Source organism: Oryctolagus cuniculus, chromosome 20 (assembly GCF_051225735.1).
Source record: "Oryctolagus cuniculus isolate XC-2025 breed Fujian yellow rabbit chromosome 20, ASM5122573v1, whole genome shotgun sequence".
NCBI lineage: Eukaryota > Metazoa > Chordata > Mammalia > Lagomorpha > Leporidae > Oryctolagus > Oryctolagus cuniculus.
The window spans coordinates 33,837,974-33,851,505 of record NC_142886.1 but is presented as its reverse complement, the minus strand read 5'-3'; positions in this window follow the sequence as shown (position 1 = coordinate 33,851,505).

Genomic DNA, 13,532 nt, shown 5'->3' with positions numbered 1-13,532 from the left:
CATAGCCCTGACTGTTTATGAACAACTTAATACATTATCCCTCTTAGTAGTTTTTTTTTTTGTCTGTTCTACTTAATATGACTGGTTTAATTCTGTAATTATCACACAGTTATTCTTAAGTGTTGAAATTTAACTGAAATGTGATCCCTGTTAAACATAAGAGTGGGAATAAGAGAGGGAAGAGATGTATAATTTGGGACATGCTCAAGCTGACTTGCCCCAATTGGTAGAGTTAGAAACATACCAGGGGATTCCAATTCAAGCCCATCAAGGTGGCATGTACCAATGCCATCTCACTAGTCCAAGTGATCAATTTCAGTTCACAATTGATCATAATGAAAGGACTGAGTCAAAGGGAGCACATAAACAAGTCTAGTACCTGCTAACACTAACCGATAGAATAAATAAAGGGGAGAGTGATCCAACATGGGAAGTGAGATACTCAGCAGACTCATAGAATGGCGGATGTCCTAAATAGCACTCTGGCCTCAGAATCAGCCCTAAAGGCACTCGGATCTGGCTGAAAAGCCCATGAGAATATTTCAGGCATGGAAACCCAAGACACTCTGGCAAAAAGATCTCTGTGAGTGAGATCCCAGTGGAAAGAACAGGTCTTCAAAGAAGGAGGTACCTTTCTCTGAAGGGAGGAGAGAACCTCCACTTTGACTATGGCCTTGTCTAAACAGGATATGTGTCGGAGAACTCAGAGGGCTTCCATAGCCTTGGAAACTCATGACTGGTGCATAGGGAGATTACTGATGCCATAAACAGGAGTGTCAATTTGTAAAGTCAACAACAGGAGTCACGGTGCACTTACTCCTCATGTAGGATCTCTGTCCTTAATGTGCTGTACATTGAGGCTTAATGCTATAACGAGTACTCAAACAGTATATTTCACTTTGTGTTTCTATGGGGGTGCAAACGGTTGAAATCTTTACTTAATGTATACTAAACTGATCTTCTGTAAAAAAAAAAAAAAGAGAAATTATCAATTCCCAACTTGACTCTCACTGGGATTAAACATGACAATAGGTCTAATCTGATTTCATCATCATTAAAAAAAATCATCTATTATTTTTCACTTTATGTTTCTGTGTGGGAGCAAACTGTTGAAATCCTTACTTAATGTATACTAAGCTGATCTTCTGTATATTAAGATAATCGAAAATGAATCTTGATGTGAATGGAAGGGGAGAGGGAGTGGGAAAGGGGAGGGTTGTGGGTGGGAGGGACTGTATGGGGGGGAAGCCATTGTAATCCATAAGTCGCACTTTGGAAATTTATATTCATTAAATAAAAGATAAAAAAAAGAAAAAAAGAAATGTGCTTTGAAAATTTTGAAAGTATTACAGACATAAAATTCCATTGTTGTCCAGATTTGCCATCAACTTCCTACATGTTCTGCAGCCATTCCCCAGACCCATATTTACACATTTTTGAGAATGTGACTATCATTGAGATCCCTGGTTCTTGAAGGGCTATAAATCTAACTATGATTATTAAATCTTACTTTCCTGTATCTGGAAAAGTTTTATATAAAAAGTTAATGTGCAAACAATTAGACTTAGCAATGGCAGAAAAAATATGAGTAATCTGGGGGCTATGGAGAAGCAGCTGTGAATTTTTACATTTGATCAGTGGAACATTTATTCAGCACAGAGGTATTGGTAATACATCTAGCATACAAGTTTATAAAACCAAGCGAATGATATATTTAACAAGCACTCTTCCCTAGGAGGTAAAGAGTAAAATATATATAGCCATTTTGATGTAATGCATTCCCACAATATTCATAGAGGAAAACAAAACAAAAAGAGTGTACAAACATGCTAAGCCTCATTAAGCAATTATATTCTAGAATTTATGGTGAAAACTCTCATTTAATTGAGTAGGACTTGCTCAATTATTTGCTACACAACTCTAACAACTCAGCCTTTTGTACATGGTATAATACATGGTATTATTTGGTAAACTGGTAAATATCACTAAAATAAATCTTGATCACAGTGGCATTGCATATACCTGATGCATTGTTTATTATTTCACCATGAATGACAGACTGATTAGACCGATTCAATTTGAAAGGGATTAAAGGCACAATACTTTCCTACTGGATAATAGCTTCAGTGATAAATTAATCAAGTGAGGGTAAGCTGGTTGTTCCTTCTTCCAGGCAAGAATCAATTCTTCTTACTTTCACCATCTTTTTCTTAATATATGTCTTCATATATCATTTTAATTAATTTTTTTTATATCACATAGTGTAAAGAATTCAACCCTGTGCCCTTATTTAATAAAAAAAGACTCATAGGAAATACCACCAGCAACCAAAAAAGAGATTACAGGTATTTGTTCATACTTAGTTTTAATAAGGTAGAACCCTATTTTGTGGCAACAAGAAATAAAGTCACATGACATTGCTTCCTATTGATTTGTCTCCATTGTACCAATCTGATCATATCTTTAGAAATTATCTTTCTGATTATTTTTTGTTTTCTAAGATTATCTCTGGTACTTAAAATCTTGGTATTATTATTATTATTTTGTATTTCACAACTATCACACTTTCCTATGTTAGAAGCCATCACTATCATGTGGAAAGTTCTTCTTTCTAATATTGAATGCCTTTTTTTTATTTTTAATCTACAAAAGGGATTGTGAAACAAACTGCAAAATTTCCTACTTTTGTGAACTTTATCCTTTAAAATCAACATCTAACTCTATTTGCTTTACATATGGAAGATGTTAATACTCTTCTCTTTCCCAAATTAAATTTTCTTTGTAAATTTGTAAATTTTCTTTGTAAGCTTCAACTACAAGTTCAACTTTCATATGCAATTTTTTCTTATAAGATGTTTATCATCTAGTACGGGCATTGTAGGTACAGAGGGTTAACCACAGTTTCAGATGCCCATATCATATCAGAGTGCTAGTTCAAGTTCTGGATGCTCTTTTTCCAATCCAGTTTCCTGCTAATGCATCCCGGGAGGCAACAAATGATGGCCCATTAATTGGGTTACTGACACCCATGTGGAAGACACAGACTGAGTTACAAACTCCTCGTTTTGGCCTGGCTTAACTCCAAGTGTCGTGGGCATCTGGGGAGTGAATCAGCAGTTAGATGTTAAGAAATGAATCTCAGCCTTTTTGTCTTTCTAGCTCTACCTTTTCTTTAAGTACATGAAAATAAACAAACCTCTTTTTAAAAGAGTTGTTCACCATGAACATGAAAGGATTAATTCTTAGGAAACACTTTCTTTTCATAGAAGTAAAGGTCTCTAGAGAATAGAGGGCAAAGCTTTATAAATAATTCAATTAAAACTTCTAAGGCCAACTTGCTTTATAATAGTGGCCAAGATAAAGACAGACCAAGGAAAGCTTTGATCAGGGTGATGATATATATTTATATTTGTATTTATATTTACATTTGGGGGTTTTAATCAGGCCATAAGGACAGGTATGCAAGAGAAAAAGCAATCACGTAACCTGATCATTTTTATGTATTTTAAACATCTTTAATCTTGCCAAATTCCCAAGTTAGCTCCTACATTTATGTGCAAGTTGCCTACAAAGTTCTAGCTAAATTCAGTAAAATTGGAGACAAATAGAGAATATGAAAAGCAAGAGTGACCTCTACAAGGACCAAAAATGTTGAAGGCTTTCCATTTCATGGTAGAGGGGGGATATTTAGGAAACAAAGATAAAGGAAAGTTGAAATACAGCTAGGAGAAATTCAACAAAGTTGAATCATATATTATGTCTGCCTCCAGCATTGTGCTCATGAAAGTGATATTTCTGGAATATATCTTTTCATAATAACTGTTGTATACTATGATTACATTTTTGCTAATTTGTTTATATTTTACTTTCTGAATCATTAGGTGTAAAATTAAATTCTAAGAAGAAAGGAATATGGAAATATTGGCTTTTGTCCAAATTTAAAAATACCCATTCCCCAAGTTTCAATGAATAATTACATTATTTTAACGTTTTGCCATCTTAAGCCTACTTTAAAGAGTAATTGATTCATTCTCTTTCTTCCCTCTACTTGAAAAACACAAAGTTACACATAAAATATATAAGGAATAAAAAGGCATTCCAATGTTGACAATCATTGCATATATTGTTCTGAACTCAGAAGTTTTGAAAGGACAACCCTTTAGAAGAATAAGACATTTCAGATCAGTAAGAGGAAAGTGATTACACCATGTTAATAACAGACTTGCTTGTTTTTCCTAACAGTAATGTATTTTAAATCTATTTTTCCCATGTCTTCTGGCCTCCATTGTTTTTGTTGAGAGATTAGGTATAAATTTTATTCCTCTTTTAAAAGTAAAATGACTTTTACTATGTTTGCTTTTAAATTTTGATTTTCTTTTTGGTTTGTCAGTATATTGACTATATTGTTCCTAGGTGTGGTTTGTATTTCTTAAGGTTTGTAGAGTTTATTGAATCTAAAAGAGCTGGAATGTTTCAATAGCTTTGAAAATAAGAGGATATTATCATTTCAAATATTTTGAATATTTGAATTTTCAAATATATTTAAATTTCCCTCTCTAGTCCTTTTGGAACTCTACATATATGCAGTTCACATATATTCACTATGTGTCAGGCCGGCGCCGCGGCTCACTAGGCTAATCCTCCACTTGAGGCCCAGGCACCCTGGGCTCTAGTCCCGGTTGGGGTGCCGGATTTTGTCCCAGTTGCTCCTCTTCCAGTCCAGCTCTCTGCTGTGGCCCGAGAGGGCAGTGGAGGATGGCTCAAGTTCTTGGGCCCTGCACCCACATGGAGACCAGGAGGAAGCACCTGGCTCCTGGCTTCGGATCGGCGTGTTGCACCAGTTGCAGCACACAGGCCTTAGCGGCCATTTGGGGGGTGAACCAACAGAAGGAAGACCTCTCTCTCTCTCTCTCTCTCTCTCATTGTCTAACTCTGCCTGTCAAAAAAAAGATTCACTATGTGTCCATAAGTCTCTTCTCATTCTATTTGTGTGCATTTGTGTTTTTTTTTACAAATTTTAAAATTTATTTTGAATTTAATTAGAATATCTAATCTTCTACATTTTAAAAAAGATTTATTTATTTATTAAAAGTTGGCACTATATATAGAGAAGGAAATTCAAAGAGAGAGTTCTCCCATCCCTGGTTTACTCCCCTGATGGATGCATTGGGCAAGGCTGAGTCAGGCCAAAACCAGGAGCCAGGAGCTTCAGTAAAGTATCCCAGTAGGTGCACAAACCAAACACTTGGGTTATCTTCCATTGGTTTTCCCAGGCTATAACCAGGGAGTTGGAGAGGAAGTGGAGCAGCCAGGTCATGAACCTATATGGGATGCCAGCATCACAGGCAGTGTATTTACCCACTATGCCATATTACAGGCCCCTATTCTTCTGCATTTTAATATACTGCTTCACTTTTCTGCTGTGATCACACACCTATTTAATGGATGCTTTAAAATGTACACATTAAGTTCTTAATTTCACTTGTTGCATTTTACAGGTTTCAAATTTTTATTTGCTGGCTTTCTTATAGTATAGCTTCTACATATTTGAAACACATGTGTTACAAATATTTCAGCATGATAGAGTTAAATTTAGGAATTAATATTAATGAGATTAGATGAAAGTCTATTTGAACTTATTTCTTCACCTTGCAGTTTATATTTTTAGTGTATAAAACACATTTTTAAAAAACATATCTGTTTTATAACAGTGACTTTGTATAATATAAGGGTTGTATTTTATCTAGTTTTCTAATCTTGGCCTTATATACACACACAAATATACACATATATATTGTCCATCTATCTATATTTGTCTATCTATTGTTTCATCAACTGATAAATAGATTTACATGCCTCATTGTTCATGATTAAATGTCAGACATGGAGTACAAAAAAGTGTAACTCTTAAAAATGCTAATGCTAACTTCTTTTGAAAGATTACTACTCCAGGGGCTGGTACCTTGGCAAAGTAGGATTGGCACAGCTCTGGCCATTGTGGCCATCTGGGGAGTGAACCAGCGGAAGGAAGACCTTTCTCTCTGTTTCTCCCTCACACTGTCTATAACCCTACTTCTCAAAAAAATAAATAAAATCTTTAAAAAAAAAAAAAGAAAAAAGGAAAGGTCCAAAACAGAGATAGAGAAAATTATCTTAATTCAAAAACTATTGAATTTACTTTGGACAGTATATGCTCTCTAATTTTTTTTCAAAAGAAAGATTTTATTTATTGAGAACAAATTTCATAAGTACAACTTTAGGAATGTAGTGATTCTTCCCCCACACCCGCCCTCTCACCCCCACTCCCATTCTACCTCCTCTTCCTTCCTCTCCCATTTCCAGTCCCATTCTCCATTAAAATTCATTTTTAATTAACTTTAAAGACAGAACACCAACTCTATACTAGGTAAAGATTTCAACAATTTGCACCCATACAACACACACAAAATATAAAAAACTGTTTGAGAACAACTTTCACAGTTATTTCTCACAGTACAACGCATTAAGGACAGAGGTCCTGCATGGGGAATAAGTGCACAGTAACTCTTGTTAATTTAACAGTTAACACTCTTATGTATGATTCCAGTGATCATTCAAGGCTCTTGACATGAGCTTCCAAGGATATGGAAGCCTTTTGAGTCTGCAATATACATCAATATTTAAACAAGGCCATAAGTAAAGTGGAAGTTCTTGCTTTCCTTCAGAGAAAACTACATCCTTCTTTGATGGTCCCTTTATTTCCCCTGGGGTCTCCCTGGGGTCTCACTCACAGAGATCCTTCATGTAAGACATTTTTTTTTTTTTTGCCACAGTGTCTTGGCTTTCCATGCCTGAAATGCTCTCATGGGCTTTTCAGCCAGACCAGAATGACTTAAGGGCGGATTCTGAGGTCAGAGTGCTGTTTAGAGCATTTGCCATTCTATGAGTCTGCTGTGTAGACTGCTTTACATTTTGGAACACTCACATATTTTAATTCTATCTATTGTTATTACTGGACACTTGATCTTATTTATATGATCCCTTAAGATTGCTTTAACTATTCAAAGTCTCCTGTATTCCCATATGAATTTCAGCATCATTTGTTCTATATCTGAGAATGTCTTTGGTATTTTAATTGGTATATCATTGAAATCTGTAAATTGCTTCCTGAAGAATGGGCATTTTGATGATATTGATTCTTCCAATCCAGGAACATGGAAGATTTTTCCATTTTTTGTGTCTTCTTCAATTTTTTTCTTTTATGTTTTATAATTTTCATCATAGAGATCTCTGACATCCTTGGTTAAATTTATCACAAGGTATTTGATTTTTTTGTGGGTATTGTGAATGGGATTGATCTTAGAAGTTCTTTCTCAGCCAGGACATTGTCTATGTATTCAAAGGCTATTGATTTTTTTGTGTTGATTTCATATCTTGCTATTTTATCATATCTTTTTTATAATATCTTTCATATCTTGCTATTTATCAAACTCTTGTATGAGTTCCCAGAGTGTTTTGGTGGAGTCTTTTGGATCCCCTATATGCAGAATCATGTCATCTGCAAATAGGGATATTTTGACTTCTTCTTTTATGATTGGAATTCTTTTGATTTATTTTCTTGCCTAATGGCTCTGACTAAAATTTCTGGCACTATATTGAATAGCAATGATGAGAGTTGGATTGCTTGTCTGGTTCCAGATCTCAGTTGGAATGCTTCCAACTTTTCCCCATTCAATAGGATGCTGGCCATGCATTTGTCCTAAATTGCCTAGTAGAGGAAGGTTCCTTCTAAACCCAATTTGATTAGTGTTTCATCATGAAAGGATGTTGTATTTTGTTAAATGCTTCCCCTCCATCACTACATTCCTAAAGTTGTACTTATGAAATTTGTACTCAATAAATAAAATCTTTCTTTCAAAAAAAAATTAGAGAACATACACTGTCCAAAGTAAATTCAGTACTTTTTGAATTAAGATAATTTTCCCTATCTCTGTTTTGGACCTTTCTTTTTTTTAAAGATTTATTTTTTTTGAGAAGTAGGGTTATAGACAGTGTGAGGGAGAGACAGAGAGAAAAGTCTTCCTTTCTTGAGATAATCATATGGTTTCTGTACTTCAGTTTGTTAATGTGATGTATCACATTGATTGATTCATGAATGTTGAACCATCCCTGCATACCAGGGATAAATCCCACTTGGTCTGGGTGAATGATCTTTCTGATGTGTTGTTGGATTTGATCGGCCAGAATTTTGTTGAGGATTTTTGCATTTATGTTCATCAGGGAAATTGGTTTGTAGTTCTCTTTCTCTGTTGTGTCTTTTCTAGGTTTAAGAAAGAATTAAGGTGATACTGGCTTCATAGAAAGAATTTGGGAGGATTCCCTCATTTTCAATTGTTTTCAATAACTTAAGAGGAATTGGAGTTATTTTTTCTTTAAATGTCTGATAGAAATCATCAGTGAAGCCATCCAGTCCTGGGCTTTCCTTTGTTGGGAGAGTCTTTATTACTGATTCAATTTCCATCTTGGTTATGGGTCTGTTTAGGATTTCTATGTCTTCATGGCTCAATTTAGGTAGGTTGTATGTGTATACGAATCTATCCATTTATTCTTTTTTTCCCAATTTGTTGACATATGGTCTTTGTAGTAATTTCTGATGATTCTTTTTATTTCTGTGGAGTCTGTTGCTATATTTCCCTTTTCATCTCTAATTTTATTGGTGAGAAAAAATATGTATTCTGTGGAAATTGGCTAGAAGGCTTTGTAGATATCTGTTAGTTGTATTTGGTCTATGGTGTCAATAAACTCTGTTGTTTTCTCGTTGATTTTCTGTCTGGTTTATCTGGTTGTAAGTAGGGTATTGAAATCCCCCATTACTGTTTGTATTTGAGTCCATGGCTCCCTTTTAATCCATTAACATTTCTTTTAAATAGCCATGTGCCTTGTAATTAGGTGCATATGCATTTATAATAGTCACATTTTTCTGTTGAATTGATCCTTTAATCATTATATAGTGTCCTTCCTTGTCTCTTTTAATAGTTTTTGTATGAAAGTCTGTTTTGTCTGATATTAGAATGGCCATACCAGTTCTTTTTTTATTTCTGTTAGCATGGATTATCTTTTTCCATCATTTTACTTTCAGTCTACATGCATCTTTGTTGGTAAGATGTGTTTCTTGTAGGAAGAAAATTCATGGGTTTTTATTTTATTAATCCACTCAGCCAGTCTTTGTCTTTTAACTGGGGGCTTGAGACCATTTATATTCAGGGTGACTATTGTTAAGTACCGACTTTGCCTTTACATACTTCTGTAAATAGTCCTATTTTTGTATTTTGTATTTCCTTTGGACTTCTGCTGGGTCATTTTCTACATTTATCTCCTTTTATAGTATGTTCCTGTTTCTGTGTGTAGCACATCTCTGAGCATTTTTTGTAGGGCTGGGAGAGTAGTTACAGATTCTTTCAATTTCTGTTTGTTGTGCAAGATTCTTATTTCTCCTTAATTCATAAATGAGAGTTTTGCAGGGTATAGTATTCTGAGTTGACATGTTTTTTTTTTTGTTTTTTTGTTTTGTTTTGTTTTTTTTTTTCCACCTAGGACTTGGAATATATCTCAGCATCCTCTTCTTGCCTGTAGAGTTTTTCTGATGAGAAGTCTGCAATGAGTCTAACTTGATTTCCCCTGAATGTGATTTGGCTTTTCTCTCATGCACAGTTCAACATCTTTTCTTTATTTTTCACTGTGGAGAGTTTTACTACAATGTGTCATGGTGAAGATCTTTTCTGTTCACATCTATTATGAGTTCTGTATAATTATTGTACTTGGATGTCTCTTTCTCCAGATTGGGGAAGTTTTCTGTTATTATTTCATTAAGAAGGCCTTCTAATCCTGTCTCTCTTTCCATGCCTTCTGGAACTCCTAGGATCTATATGTTGGGTTGCTTGACAGAACCTTTTAGCTTTCCAACTGTGTTTTTTATTTTTCTCATTTCTTCTTTTATTTGGTCTGAGTGTAATATTTCCAGAAATTTGTCTTCTAGTTCTGATATTCTTCTATCTCACCCATTCTGTTATTAAGACTTTCCATTACATTTTTTATTTATTTAGTGAATTCTTCATTTCTAGTATTTCATTCTGACTTCTCTTTAATATCTCAATTTCTTGGGAGTGCTTTTCATTTAGATCATGAATTTGCTTCTGATTGTTTCTAAGTAATCTGATGATTAATTTTCTGAATTCTGTTTCTGGCATGTCCCCAATCTCTTCATCTTCGTCTCCTATTATTGAAGAGTTGTAGTGTTCCCTTGAGGGCACTCATAGTGTCTTCTTTATTCTTATTTAGGGTTTTTTCCTTTGTTGTTCAGCATTTGTATATTTTTTTTGGTCTGTTGCTTTTCTCTTCAATTTGTGTCTTTGTGCTTGTTGTGAGTTTTCCCTCTGATAAGAGCTGCTATGTGTCTGTGAGTTCCAAATGGAAGCATGCAGCCCCACCTCCTGGAGCTCAGCTCACTTTGTGGTGGGGGCAGGTAAAAGCTCTGGTGAACTAAGCCCTGCCTACTGGGGCCCGGCTTGCTTCTCACTGGTGCATGGAATGAGCTTGAGTTTTTTATATTCAGGACTTCTCTTGTTGTACAGCTTGCATGTTGGAGAAGAAATTACTCTGAAATGTTATGGTCTTTATTCCTGGGTAGAGGTTATGGTGAGGTGGCCCCTACAACTGATGGGTATGTGCATGTGAGGCAAAGGTGGTAGTCCCTTGCTTACTGCTGGTCCAGTTGGGGGGAGGGGTAAGACGTAGATGGGCATAGGGGTTCCCGATCTCTCTCTTTGTTCCTCTATACCTTCTCTTTTCTCGCACGAGGATCTTCAAACGCAGTTCACAATATATTAATGCCAATCCTATATGGAATATTCAGGTTAATACCTTTACTTCAGACTTAAAATAAAAGCAATAAAAGGGCAGTTTTATAATTCATTCACTATAAATCCTAGATTATGCTTAAAAATTCCATTAAACTTTACCAAAATGACTGATTTAAAAATTAAAATAATCCTAGTTTCTTGGATTTCTGAAAATTTATACTACATATGTCTCAAAATTCAAATTATGATATAGAGTTATCTCATAATTTGAATCATACTGCAAGGAAATGATTTAATCAACAGTATAAGTCATGTTATGCAAGCTATATGACATTGCTTTTTTATACTGAATTGTTAAATAGTCACACATTCTGTTTGATAAATTTCTCTTTTATTTTATTAAGGAGCAGCTTATTAAGAATAGTAATTTTGACAAATAAATAGTGCTTTAACTGATTTAAAATAGTTTTCAGGCCTGTAGTTGCTTCACAAATTGTCTTTCCAGTGTATATTACAAAATTTTTCTTTCATTTAAACTGAAATGTAAATTCATTACATTAGTTGAAATAGTTGGTATCTTTGTTTTATAGGTTGGAATAGCCTCTGTGTTTATTGTCTTTCTATATTCATTACATTGGATGAATGCCCCATGCCCAAATCATGGAGTCTCCCATGTTACATGGATCAGTAATGGCAATGGCAGAATTATGCTGCTTGGGGAAAAAAAGATCAACATAAAATCTCTCTAGAATTCCTTCCTAAAAGGCTACATTTAAAAATGATTCTGAGTTTTCACCAACATGTACTTAAATAGTCTGCTAGTCCTTTACATTATCAATCTTCCTAACCACTACATGTAAATGTAGAAGAAATATTCAAAAAGTGTATTAAATATGAGATTGACTTGCTTGTCATTTTCACTATTATCCAACTTCACCAATTACAACCTTTTGAAGAAATAGGAAGGCTGGGTTGCTGCCTTGGAATTCTTCATTTCCATTACTTTATTACATACAATCATCTCATCTCTCTGAATTTGAATTATTGGTGACTTAAATACATAGTGGTTAGGAAAAGAAATGGCATTTATCACTCCCTAAAATGAAAAATTAAGAATCATTTACTTATTACCTTCACAGTGCAAAATTTCACAAATTAAATAAATAAAAAAGTCTATGACACTATGCATTCCAATAGGGTACACACAGATTAGTTGTAGAACAAGACATAAAATTATACAGTGTGATAAATGCTGTAATAGTTATGTGCAAAGTGTTATGGGAACACTGATGAGAGAGGGATTACTTGCCTAGGAAATTTAGGAAAAATTGTAAAACAGACATAATATTTAAACTAGTTTCAGAATAAGCATAGGAGCTTCAACAAAGTAAATAAAAAGACAGAGGAAGTGGTTAAGTATGAGTTTCAGGAGATAGATTGATAATTCATCTCATGTGCAGTAAATCATCAAAAACCACTATTCTTATACAGTTTCCATCAGTAGCTCAGGGAACTTAGAAAGACAACAGAAATGAGGACAAGATCCTGGTTATGTGGGACTTGCCTTTTAATATTAGGTCATTGCAAACACAAAATCCATCAAAAAGATTTCCTTGAGCTTTCTCATATTTCAAAGCATAGAGAATTAAGACCACATTTAAAGAATGGGCCAGAAGAATCAAGAAAATAAATAGTCTTGCATGGATAATAAAATATCCTGGCCATTATGCCTCATTTTCACCTGGTATTTGTCATCTTAGTGAAGGTACAGAAAGTGACATGTTAGCCATAGCTTGCAATATTTTGGCCACAAATCTCACCAAGGATGACCTGTTCATTGTCTCTTTGAGATGTTTCTCAATACATTTTTATTCATCAATCAGGGTGGAGAATTTTCTCAATCTACTATTATAAAGCTCCTAGCTTGCAACCAATTTATTGGCACATCCTACATGCAAACAGGAAGTTGTTCAATGTAGGTTAGTGAGCAAATATGCAATTACCTTGCTCCTCCATGACAAGTGTTATAAATGCTTAGCCATGTCTTGAACACATCAACTTCAGGTCATTTTTAGAAAGAAAGGCAGTAAGTTGAACCATTTCCAAATAAGAAAACGTGTGTATTTTATAGCAGGTTAGCAGATTTCACAGCATGCTAGGTGATTAACAGCATGTGACATAATGATGTAAGTGTCATGAATGTGTTTACCTTCTGTAATGTCAATATTCTACATCACTGCTGCCTGGACAAAGAAATCAAGATTACAGAGGACGTGTGGACTCTGTCCATTTAGTTTTCAATTAAAATTGTACTTTTTATTTTAAAATGAAATTCAATTATGCAGTTCCATTTTACACACACAGACACAGTCATTTATGTGTATGTGTGTGAATAAAATGTATCTGTTGAGATAGACATTTGCTAGGAAATAATCATGGAAAACAATGAGGCCCCTACATTCAGTACTTTCAATTTAGAGAACTCAATATAACTGCAACTATTATCTTCATATTCCCCTATTTTCATTATCATTTCTTTTATTCAACCTGAGAAATTTCCAATACTACTGACCTACTTGATCTTTTTCTTCTTCACATTTCCTTTTTTTTTTTTTTGACTCTGCAATTAAGCCATTTAAATCTTCATTATTAGATGATCAGTGGTGAGTGTTCAGAGAGTAGCGGTTTGGTGGG